The sequence below is a fragment of the Sinohyriopsis cumingii genome, chromosome 6 (genome assembly GCF_028554795.1).
Source record: "Sinohyriopsis cumingii isolate HCF-2022 chromosome 6, ASM2855479v2, whole genome shotgun sequence".
NCBI classification, from domain to species: domain Eukaryota; kingdom Metazoa; phylum Mollusca; class Bivalvia; order Unionida; family Unionidae; genus Sinohyriopsis; species Sinohyriopsis cumingii.
Genome location: NC_142966.1, coordinates 54,517,783 through 54,530,572, shown reverse-complemented (window position 1 = coordinate 54,530,572; position 12,790 = coordinate 54,517,783).

The window sequence follows — 12,790 nt, the reverse complement described above, 5'->3', positions numbered from 1 at the left end:
GTGTGTGTCTGATTTTGATTTTTAATGTAGCTTTAATAATTTTTTAGTTATATCGCTATGATGTCAACAGTGTGGCATCTCATAGTAATGTTTAGCACTGGGCATCATGTTGCAGGCATTTAGCATGACGTCTCACCCAGTCACATTATCCTTACATTATGCCCACCAGTCTTAACACTAACTTCTTAATGATGAACGCCTAGCAAGGCTTTGGTATGACTTGGCCAGGGTTTTAACCCATGATCTCCTGAATTTGCAGTGGATGCTCTAACCACATAGGCCACCAGGTTAATTAACGAAATTTTAACAAAATTAAGATAATGAATAATAATAAAGATGATGAATCTGAATATTGAATTCATTATACAGGTGCTGCTCCTATTTTGACAGACATCATGCAATAATGTCGATATGATGCTTGCAGTATGACGGAATTAAATGTCCCCCCTCGCTGCTGTGCTTGATAACATAAAACTCCATCAACCTGGAGTTTTGAAATTTATTTTTGCTGGGCTTTGCTGAGAGTGTATTGCTTCCAGAATCATGCGCTTTAAAAAATGAATCACACTTGAATAAAATTATGATAACTGAAATGACCATGTTTTGCATTTTATAAATGGAGTAAAAATCCAACTTAAAAGAAATGTTGCTGCTGATCACAAACTTTATTAAATTTGGTTTCAGTGATGTGTTAGTATGCTCTTTTCAGCACATCTATTTGATGTACTTTAGATGAAGTGTACTTTACCTATGCAGATTGGCAAAATGGACTCTCCCACAGTATAGTTAGACACCACACATCACCATTGCTACTGTCAGCAATCTCAGAAGACTGAATGTTTATCTCTGACACCCTTCACTTTTACACTGCCTCTATATCAACTCTATGTTCCAGGGATAGGTTTAGCTGAGCCTAGGGCAGGAAAGTTTAGCTGTCCATGCAGTAGATTGATGACAGACATACACAGTATCATGGTGGTCAAGAAATATAGAGTTTTGTTGTTGTTCAAAAAATTTGGGGCTAATATTCCTGGGTGGTTGGGGTTGGGAGTGCAAAATCATGTTTTTCATGTGACATGGCCTGCTATGGCAGGTACGAAATTTTTATCAATACTCCTTCTGAATGAATAATCATGTTGACATTTGGTTTTCATTTTTTTAAAAAACTTTTAGGATTTATAATTGGTTCTAACTGAAAATTGTACCAATCTGACATAAAATAAAGAGTACACATTTTTAACTTAACATTTTGTGGGCAGACCCACCCCCATCAGTTGATCAGTTGGTGGGAATTTACTGAATATAGGAGGGTTATAATGAAGAATACAGGTAGGGCTTGAAAATATGGTAAGTTTTTGCACATGCAGTTTTTCCACGCAAGTTTTAGGAAATTAGCAAGAATCCTGTAATCACACATTAAGAAGATCTCATATAGAGATGATGACCAGTGCATGATAAAATACCTTTATTAACCATACATACATAGATGATGACCAATACATAATAAAATACCTTTATTAACCATACATACATAGATGATAACCAATACATAATAAAATACCTTTATTAACCATACATACATAGATGATGACCAATACATGATAAAATACCTTTATTAACCATACATACATAGATGATAACCAATACATAATAAAATACCTTTATTAACCATACATACATAGATGATGACCAATACATAATAAAATACCTTTATTAACCATACATACATAGATGATAACCAATAGATGATTAAATACCTTTGTTAACCATACATACACAGATGATAACCAATACATGATAAAATACCTTTGTTAACCATACATACACAGATGATAACCAATACATGATAAAATACCTTTGTTAACCATACATACATAGATGATAACCAATTCATGATAAAATACCTTTATTAACCATACATACACAGATGATAACCAATTCATGATAAAATACCTTTATTAACCATACATACACAGATGATAACCAATACATGATAAAATACCTTTATTAACCATACATACACAGATGATGACCAATACATGATAAAATACCTTTATTAACCATACATACAGAGATGATGACCAATACATGATAAAATACCTTTATTAACCATACATACATAGATGATGACCAATACATGATAAAATACCTTTATTAACCATACATACATAGATGATGACCAATACATGATAAAATACCTTTATTAACCATACATACACAGATGATAACCAATACATGATAAAATACCTTTATTAACCATACATACATAGATGATAACCAATACATGATAAAATACCTTTATTAACCATACATACACAGATGATAACCAATACATGATAAAATACCTTTATTAACCATACATACATAGATGATAACCAATACATGATAAAATACCTTTATTAACCATACATACATAGATGATAACCAATACATGATAAAATACCTTTATTAACCATACATACATAGATGATAACCAATACATGATAAAATACCTTTATTAACCATACATACACAGATGATAACCAATACATGATAAAATACCTTTATTAACCATACATACACAGATGATAACCAATACATGATAAAATACCTTTATTAACCATACATACATAGATGATGACCAATACATAATAAAATATCTTTATTAACCATACTGGAGGCAAATTAAAGTGGCAAAAAGTTTTACAATGTGCATTACATGGGACAAAGCTTACTGTCAAAATTGATAAGACAAAAGCAACTTTTATCAAGACCAATCTACCTCTTTCATATTGTTTCAAAGGTTATTAATGATGTCATCTGTGTCATAAAACAGGTAAACAAAGTATGTACCAATTATTAGTGATCTATTTATCTTTTTGTCTTCTATCAGAGTTTAAGACTGTGATCAACAAGTGCAAAAACATGGGACAAAGAAAATCAAATTAAAACAATAACATGGCTCATAACAACTCCATTAACTGTTCTAATTTGTGGATCAACTTACAAGATAATATGCAGATGTTTGTCATAAATTATCTGTTTTTATAACATGAAAAGTATAGTTCTTTAATTTCTGGAAACCAAATCAATATTCATTTTCAAGACATTAGCAGCTTTGAGTGAATAATGATTATGCCAGAGTGTTTAATTTATTGGACATGCTTAATTTCTCTGCCAATAGTTACCAGTTTAGTAAGTGGAATGGTGAGAGTTCCATCTTTCATCATCCACCAGTTTGTATGATTATATATAGCCCAAGGACTCCCATGAAGTCTAGTTTTTGTGCCTTTATAAAACATTAATATGGATAGAAATGATAATTCTAATGACAGCACTCACCCAAGTACAGAACTTGTTTATCTTGTATGCATTAAAACACTGATGAACTGATGAACTTGCCTTGTCATGCATGTTGTTACAATTGTTGCCCTTTTGATTTGGCTCCAGTAATGTTAATAAAGGTATTTTATGTTTTATCTGGTCATCATCAATGTATGTATGGTAATAAAGACTTTTTTTTTATGTGGTCATAATCAATGTATGTATGGTAATATCCACCATTAATACTGGCCACCATATATAGCCTATATTGTACTGAAAAATGGCATTAAACCCCACAACAAACAAACAAAAATGTATGGTAATAAAAGCTTTTTTGTTTTGTATGTGGTCATCATTAGTGTATATATAATAATAAAGGCTTTTTTTTATCTTCTCTGTGGTGGTCTTCAGTGTATGTATGGTAATAAAGGCACTTGTGTCTTGTATATGGTTACCGTCAGTGTATGTAACGTAATAAAGGCTTTTTTAAATCTTGTATGTGGTCACCATCAGTTATCTATGGTAACAAACTCACTTTTATCCTGTATGTGGTCATCATTAGTGTATGTATGGTACTTAAGGCATTTTTATCTTGTATGTGGTCATCATCAGTCTATGTATGGTACTAAAGGCATTTTTATCTTGTATGTGGTCATCATTAGTGTATGTATGGTACTTAAGGCATTTTTATCTTGTATGTGGTCATCATCAGTGTATGTATGGTACTAAAGGCATTTTTATCTTGTATGTGGTCATCATTAGTGTATGTATGGTACTTAAGGCATTTTTATCTTGTATGTGGTCATCATCAGTGTATGTATGGTACTAAAGGCATTTTTATCTTGTATGTGGTCATCATTAGTGTATGTATGGTACTTAAGGCATTTTTATCTTGTATGTGGTCATCATCAGTGTATGTATGGTACTAAAGGCATTTTTATCTTGTGTGTGATCATCATCAGTGTATGTATGGTACTTAAGGCATTTTTATCTTGTATGTGGTCATCATCAGTGTATGTATGGTACTAAAGGCATTTTTGTCTTGTATGTGGTCATCATTAGTGTATGTATGGTACTTAAGGCATTTTCATCTTGTGTGTGGTCATCATCAGTGTATGTATGGTACTTAAGGCATTTTTATCTTGTATGTGGTCATCATCAGTGTATGTATGGTACTTAAGGCATTTTCATCTTGTGTGTGGTCATCATCAGTGTATGTATGGTACTAAAGGCATTTTTATCTTGTATATGGTCATCATCAGTGTATGTATGGTACTTAAGGCATTTTTATCTTGTGTATGGTCATCATCAGTGTATGTATGGTACTAAAGGCATTTTTATCTTGTATGTGGTCATCATTAGTGTATGTATGGTACTTAAGGCATTTTCATCTTGTGTGTGGTCATCATCAGTGTATGTATGGTACTAAAGGCATTTTTATCTTGTATGTGGTCATCATTAGTGTATGTATGGTACTTAAGGCATTTTCATCTTGTATGTGGTCATCATCAGTGTATGTATGGTACTAAAGGCATTTTTATCTTGTGTGTGGTCATCATTAGTGTATGTATGGTACTTAAGGCATTTTCATCTTGTGTGTGGTCATCATCAGTGTATGTATGGTACTTAAGGCATTTTCATCTTGTGTGTGGTCATCATTAGTGTTTGCATAGTAAGAAAGGCATTTTTATCTTGTGTGTGGTCATCATCAGTGTATGTATGGTACTAAAGGCATTTTTATCTTGTGTGTGGTCATCATTAGTGTTTGCATTGTAAGAAAGGCATTTTTATCTTGTGTGTGGTCATCATCAGTGTATGTATGGTACTAAAGGCATTTTTATCTTGTGTGTGGTCATCATTAGTGTTTGCATTGTAAGAAAGGCATTTTTATCTTGTGTGTGGTCATCATCAGTGTATGTATGGTACTTAAGGCATTTTCATCTTGTGTGTGGTCATCATTAGTGTTTGCATAGTAAGAAAGGCATTTTTATCTTGTATGTGGTCATCATCAGTGTATGTATGGTATGAAAGGCATTTTTATCTTGTATGTGGTCATCATTAGTGTATGTATGGTACTTAAGGCATTTTCATCTTGTGTGTGGTCATCATCAGTGTATGTATGGTACTTAAAGCATTTTTATCTTGTATGTGGTCATCATCAGTGTATGTATGGTACTTAAGGCATTTTCATCTTGTGTGTGGTCATCATCAGTGTATGTATGGTACTAAAGGCATTTTTATCTTGTATATGGTCATCATCAGTGTATGTATGGTACTTAAGGCATTTTTATCTTGTATGTGGTCATCATCAGTGTATGTATGGTACTAAAGGCATTTTTATCTTGTATGTGGTCATCATTAGTGTATGTATAGTACTTAAGGCATTTTCATCTTGTGTGTGGTCATCATCAGTGTATGTATGGTACTAAAGGCATTTTTATCTTGTATGTGGTCATCATTAGTGTATGTATGGTACTTAAGGCATTTTCATCTTGTATGTGGTCATCATCAGTGTATGTATGGTACTAAAGGCATTTTTATCTTGTATGTGGTCATCATTAGTGTATGTATGGTACTTAAGGCATTTTCATCTTGTGTGTGGTCATCATTAGTGTATGTATGGTACTTAAGGCATTTTTATCTTGTATATGGTCATCATCAGTGTATGTATGGTACTTAAGGCATTTTCATCTTGTATGTGGTCATCATTAGTGTATGTATGGTACTTAAGGCATTTTTATCTTGTATGTGGTCATCATCAGTGTATGTATGGTACTAAAGGCATTTTTATCTTGTGTGTGATCATCATCAGTGTATGTATGGTACTTAAGGCATTTTTATCTTGTATGTGGTCATCATCAGTGTATGTATGGTACTAAAGGCATTTTTGTCTTGTATGTGGTCATCATTAGTGTATGTATGGTACTTAAGGCATTTTCATCTTGTGTGTGGTCATCATCAGTGTATGTATGGTACTTAAGGCATTTTTATCTTGTATGTGGTCATCATCAGTGTATGTATGGTACTTAAGGCATTTTCATCTTGTGTGTGGTCATCATCAGTGTATGTATGGTACTAAAGGCATTTTTATCTTGTATATGGTCATCATCAGTGTATGTATGGTACTTAAGGCATTTTTATCTTGTGTATGGTCATCATCAGTGTATGTATGGTACTAAAGGCATTTTTATCTTGTATGTGGTCATCATTAGTGTATGTATGGTACTTAAGGCATTTTCATCTTGTGTGTGGTCATCATCAGTGTATGTATGGTACTAAAGGCATTTTTATCTTGTATGTGGTCATCATTAGTGTATGTATGGTACTTAAGGCATTTTCATCTTGTATGTGGTCATCATCAGTGTATGTATGGTACTAAAGGCATTTTTATCTTGTGTGTGGTCATCATTAGTGTATGTATGGTACTTAAGGCATTTTCATCTTGTGTGTGGTCATCATCAGTGTATGTATGGTACTTAAGGCATTTTCATCTTGTGTGTGGTCATCATTAGTGTTTGCATAGTAAGAAAGGCATTTTTATCTTGTGTGTGGTCATCATCAGTGTATGTATGGTACTAAAGGCATTTTTATCTTGTGTGTGGTCATCATTAGTGTTTGCATTGTAAGAAAGGCATTTTTATCTTGTGTGTGGTCATCATCAGTGTATGTATGGTACTTAAGGCATTTTCATCTTGTGTGTGGTCATCATTAGTGTTTGCATAGTAAGAAAGGCATTTTTATCTTGTATGTGGTCATCATCAGTGTATGTATGGTATGAAAGGCATTTTTATCTTGTATGTGGTCATCATTAGTGTATGTATGGTACTTAAGGCATTTTCATCTTGTGTGTGGTCATCATCAGTGTATGTATGGTACTTAAAGCATTTTTATCTTGTATGTGGTCATCATCAGTGTATGTATGGTACTTAAGGCATTTTCATCTTGTGTGTGGTCATCATCAGTGTATGTATGGTACTAAAGGCATTTTTATCTTGTATATGGTCATCATCAGTGTATGTATGGTACTTAAGGCATTTTTATCTTGTATGTGGTCATCATCAGTGTATGTATGGTACTAAAGGCATTTTTATCTTGTATGTGGTCATCATTAGTGTATGTATAGTACTTAAGGCATTTTCATCTTGTGTGTGGTCATCATCAGTGTATGTATGGTACTAAAGGCATTTTTATCTTGTATGTGGTCATCATTAGTGTATGTATGGTACTTAAGGCATTTTCATCTTGTATGTGGTCATCATCAGTGTATGTATGGTACTAAAGGCATTTTTATCTTGTATGTGGTCATCATTAGTGTATGTATGGTACTTAAGGCATTTTCATCTTGTGTGTGGTCATCATTAGTGTATGTATGGTACTTAAGGCATTTTTATCTTGTATATGGTCATCATCAGTGTATGTATGGTACTTAAGGCATTTTCATCTTGTGTGTGGTCATCATTAGTGAATGTATGGTACTTAAGGCATTTTTATCTTGTGTGTGGTCATCATCAGTGTATGTATGGTACTAAAGGCATTTTTATCTTGTATGTGGTCATCATCAGTGTATGTATGGTACTTAAGGCATTTTCATCTTGTGTGTGGTCATCATTAGTGTTTGCATAGTAAGAAAGGCATTTTTATCTTGTGTATGGTCATCATCAGTGTATGTATGGTACTAAAGGCATTTTTATCTTGTATGTGGTCATCATCAGTGTATGTATGGTACTTAAGGCATTTTCATCTTGTGTGTGGTCATCATTAGTGTTTGCATAGTAAGAAAGGCATTTTCATCTTGTGTGTGGTCATCATCAGTATATGTATGGTACTTAAGGCATTTTTATCTTGTATATGGTCATCATCAGTGTATGTATGGTACTTAAGGCATTTTCATCTTGTGTGTGGTCATCATTAGTGTTTGCATAGTAAGAAAGGCATTTTTATCTTGTGTATGGTCATCATCAGTGTATGTATGGTACTTAAGGCATTTTCATCTTGTGTGTGGTCATCATCAGTGTATGTATGGTACTTAAGGCATTTTCATCTTGTGTGTGGTCATCATCAGTGTATGTATGGTACTAAAGGCATTTTCATCTTGTGTGTGGTCATCATTAGTGTTTGCATAGTAAGAAAGGCATTTTTATCTTGTATGTGGTCATCATCAGTATATGTATGGTATTAAAGGCATTTTCATCTTGTGTGTGGTCATCATTAGTGTATGTATGGTACTTAAGGCATTTTCATCTTGTGTGTGGTCATCATTAGAGTTTGCATAGTAAGAAAGGCATTTTTATCTTGTGTGTGGTCATCATCAGTGTATGTATGGTACTAAAGGCATTTTCATCTTGTGTGTGGTCATCATTAGTGTTTGCATAGTAAGAAAGGCATTTTTATCTTGTGTGTGGTCATCATCAGTGTATGTATGGTACTAAAGGCATTTTTATCTTGTATGTTGTCACCATCAGTGTATGTATGGTAATAATTGCATTTTTGTATTGTATATGGTCATGATCAGTGTATGTATTTTAATGAAGGCATCTTTTTAAAAATATTCTGGTCATCAATGTATGTATCATAATAAAGGCATTTTTATTTTGTATCTGGTTATCAGTGTATGTATGGTAATAAATGCATTTTTTTTAAAAAAAATCTGGTCATCAGTGTATATATGGTAATAAAGGTATTTTTATTTTGTATCTGGTCATCAATGTATGTATAGTAATAAAGGAATTATTTTATCTTTTATGTGGCCACCAACAGTGTGTGTAATTAAAAATGCCTTTATTACCATACCATTTTATATGTGGTCACCATTAGTGTATGTATGGTAGTAAAGGCATTTTGATCTTCTCTCTAGTCATCAGTGTATGTATGGCAATAAAGGCATTTTTATCTTGTATTTGGTAAGACTGCAAAACATTCTTGATTTTCAGGTTTTCTGTCTGAACTTTACATATTTTCTTAAGTCCTCTAAATATTTTCTCATTTGTTCAGTAATTCTATTCTATGTTTACTGGTTATCTTTAATAAATATCTTGCCCAGGTATTGGCATCCCACTCAGTTTCCCTGCCTATTATATCAATAGTGTAGCTAGAAAATTGTAGTGTTAAGTATCAACGCTTCTACTTTTTATTGGTAGATGCTCTAATATTTGCATAATGTCTTTCACAGTATCTATCTATATTGTAAGCTTGATCATTCCACTTTTCATTACAGTTCTTAGATTACAGCTAATACAACAATAAACACAGCCAAGTCATCTACTGATGAGGTGCTGGCCTTTTTTAAATTTTTGGAGGGGCTAGGGGCTGTGATTTTCTTTTAAGGTGAAATATTTTCTTTTCTTTCATCTCATGATAATGGAATTCTTTCCAGATAATATTGTGGATATATTATGTTGTTATTTTGATATAGATCAGAGCAAGACATTTTTTTTTCAGGTATTGACAGATTGAAATTAAACAAAAAGTGTCAGGCGCCTGCCCCAGTACATTGAAATGTTGGTCTCTAATGTAATTGTGGTATACCCTGATATGTGTCATGGAATGTTCGGAAATACCACAGTATACTTTATGTTTTGTCATACAAAGCTGTAATGAGGACCAGCACAATGTTTTGTTTATAAGAAAATGACCATAATTCAGGAGAAGATTGCTTAGAGTAATATTATAAACATATGGAATTGCTCTTTTAGGAATTGATGTCCACTTTGAATCAGTTTGTCATAAGGAAATTGTGGAAAAAATAGAACTTATTTTTTCATCTAGTATCTATCCGCAATAAATATATTAGCTGTGTTTTTTAAAATTGATATTTCAGACTGCTGATATGAAATTTTTCTTATTATCACATAGTTGGTACAGTTTTCCTGTAGCATGTGCAGTTTCATATTTTTGATATCACATGTTACATATCACTTTGTCTAATTCTGTTTGGTCCAAATAAGCCCATGAAATTATTGTGCAGTATTCTCTTTACTTATTGGTAGCAATCATGGGAAATCTGTTTTAAACTTGCCTTCTGGAGAAAAAAATTTCAATGAACATTTTGGCTGTCAGTTTTTGACTTGACTTCTGAAAGGGAATTGGGGAAAAATGTTCTCGTCTGTCTGAATGAGGCCAGTTTACCCCCACAGGGGTTTGTGATGTCGTGAATAACAATATCATCATATGAAAAATGGCACAAAACCCCAAGACAAGAACAACAAGAAGTACAACTAAGGGTATTGCAAATTTGATATGGTGAGGTATATCAGTAACATAGAATTCACTCTGTATACAAGCATGGTTTAAGTGTAAACTTACAGATCTAAATTAACTCACCTCTGCTTACAAAAGAATGTGGATGTAATCCAGTCTCCCAACTGACAGAACTTTATCCAACCATAGCAGACCACTCCAGTGGTTAGAGCATCTGTCTCGGATGTGGGAGATTGTGGGTTCAATCCCCGGCTGAGTCATACCAAATACTTATAAAAATGGTACTAACAGCTGTCTCGCTTGATACTTAGCATTAAGAGGTTAGTGTAGGACTGGTCAGCCTGGTGTCAGGATAAGGTGACTGGGTGGGACATCATGCTACATGTCTGTGGCATGATGCCTCAGTGCTAGACATCACTATAAACTGTCACTCTGCAGACATTGTAGTGATATAACTGAAATTTTGTTAAAACTATCATATGTTAAAAATCCAAATCACACACACCCAACCACAGCATATTTATGTACTAAATATGTGATGTGAATTCAACTGAAAAAGAAATTTGTTTATGTCTTCTGCACAGTCTAATGTTCCAAATCAAATACTACAGATATTTGGTCACAAATACATTACAGCAAATATGGTAATTTCTGCATCCATTAATCCTCTTTTCAACCACTCCAGTGGCCTTGTGGTTAGAGCATCTGCCTCTGATGCAGGAGATTGTGGGTTCGATCCCCGGCCGAGTCATACCAAGACTTACAAAAATTGTACTAACAGCTTACTCGCTTGGCACTCAGCATTAAGATGTTAGTGTTAGGACTGGTCGGCCTGGCGTCAGGATTATGTGACTGGGTGGGACATCATGCTACATGTCTGCTGCATGATGCCCCAGTTCTAGGCATCACTGTAAACTGCCACACTGCAGACATTGTAGCGATATGACTGACAAATTGTTAAAACTGTGTTAAAAATCCAAATCACACACACGCACACAGTAATCCTCTTTTCACATAAATATTGCAGCTGCATCAAGTAATCCACTTTTCACATAAATATGGTAATTTCTGCATCCAGTAATCAGGGCCCCAAGTGTCCAAGTGGTCTAAAGCGCTCTCCATTACGGATCACTGCCATCTCACCTCTGCATGGGTTCGAGTCTCGGAATTGGCTAATGTGGGTGTGTGAGAAATCTTGCCAGTAGCTTCTCGAGGGTCGTTGGTTCTTTCCGGGGATTTCCCTTGTTCTTTCTCCACCATTAATACTGGCCGCCATGTATAGCCTATTGTGTGCTGAAAAATGGCATTAAACCCTTCAGCAACAACAACAACAGCATCCAGTAATCATCTTTTCACCTAAATATTGTAATTTCTCCATCCAGTAATCCTCTTTTCACATAAATATCGCAGCAATGTAATGTTGTAAAAGTGACTATATGGTGAACTTGGACTCTAACCAGTAGTTTATACCGTATCAGGCAATGTGACATCACACACTGTGGGGCTGGAGGTGTTGGTGGGGTTGATTAGCGGATTGTACCTTCTTACTAGGTGTCTGCTTTATTTGGTTATTGTTATCTAGAGGGTGATCACCCTCGGTGTTATTAAATATTAATATAAAGTGTGAAACTTACAGATGGAATAAATAGAGATCTGGACAGGTATATAGAACAAAATGACACGAGACCCCATACATGAAATACAACAATTTAATCATTTACTTAAACCATTGTGATAATACGTTACATTAGGAAGATACACTTCTCTTTTTAAATAAATCATTCACCAAATTTCAGACACAAATATACTTATATAAATAGCCGATCTGTTTTAAATGATAGAATTGGTTGATCAGAATTGAGTGAACAATCGAAGTCATTGCCTTGTACAACTTCATAACCTGCTTATTCCAGGTCCACTCCAACTTCACTGTGGCTGTTCTTCTTGGTCCTTTCGCTTTTATCTTCTCCAAACTCTCTATTGTCTCACCTCTTTTGGCCCTCAAACTTTGTGTGGGTAGGTGGATATATAAGTACGTAGATACATAAATACTTGGACAAGTTGTTATGTGGATACGTCAGTGGAGCTATTTCCCCTTTCAAAATAAACAGAGAAGCAACCTAAATCTCTGTCAGATATCCTACTGGGAATAGATCATTACTGCCCTCTCATTATGTCAGATATTGTCCTATGAGAATTCAAACAGGTACCAAAGGCTATCTGGTCAAGCCAAACATGGCAGACCATAAGCAAACCTAGGTTCACTAGAATAATGTACTTCCTAATGGCT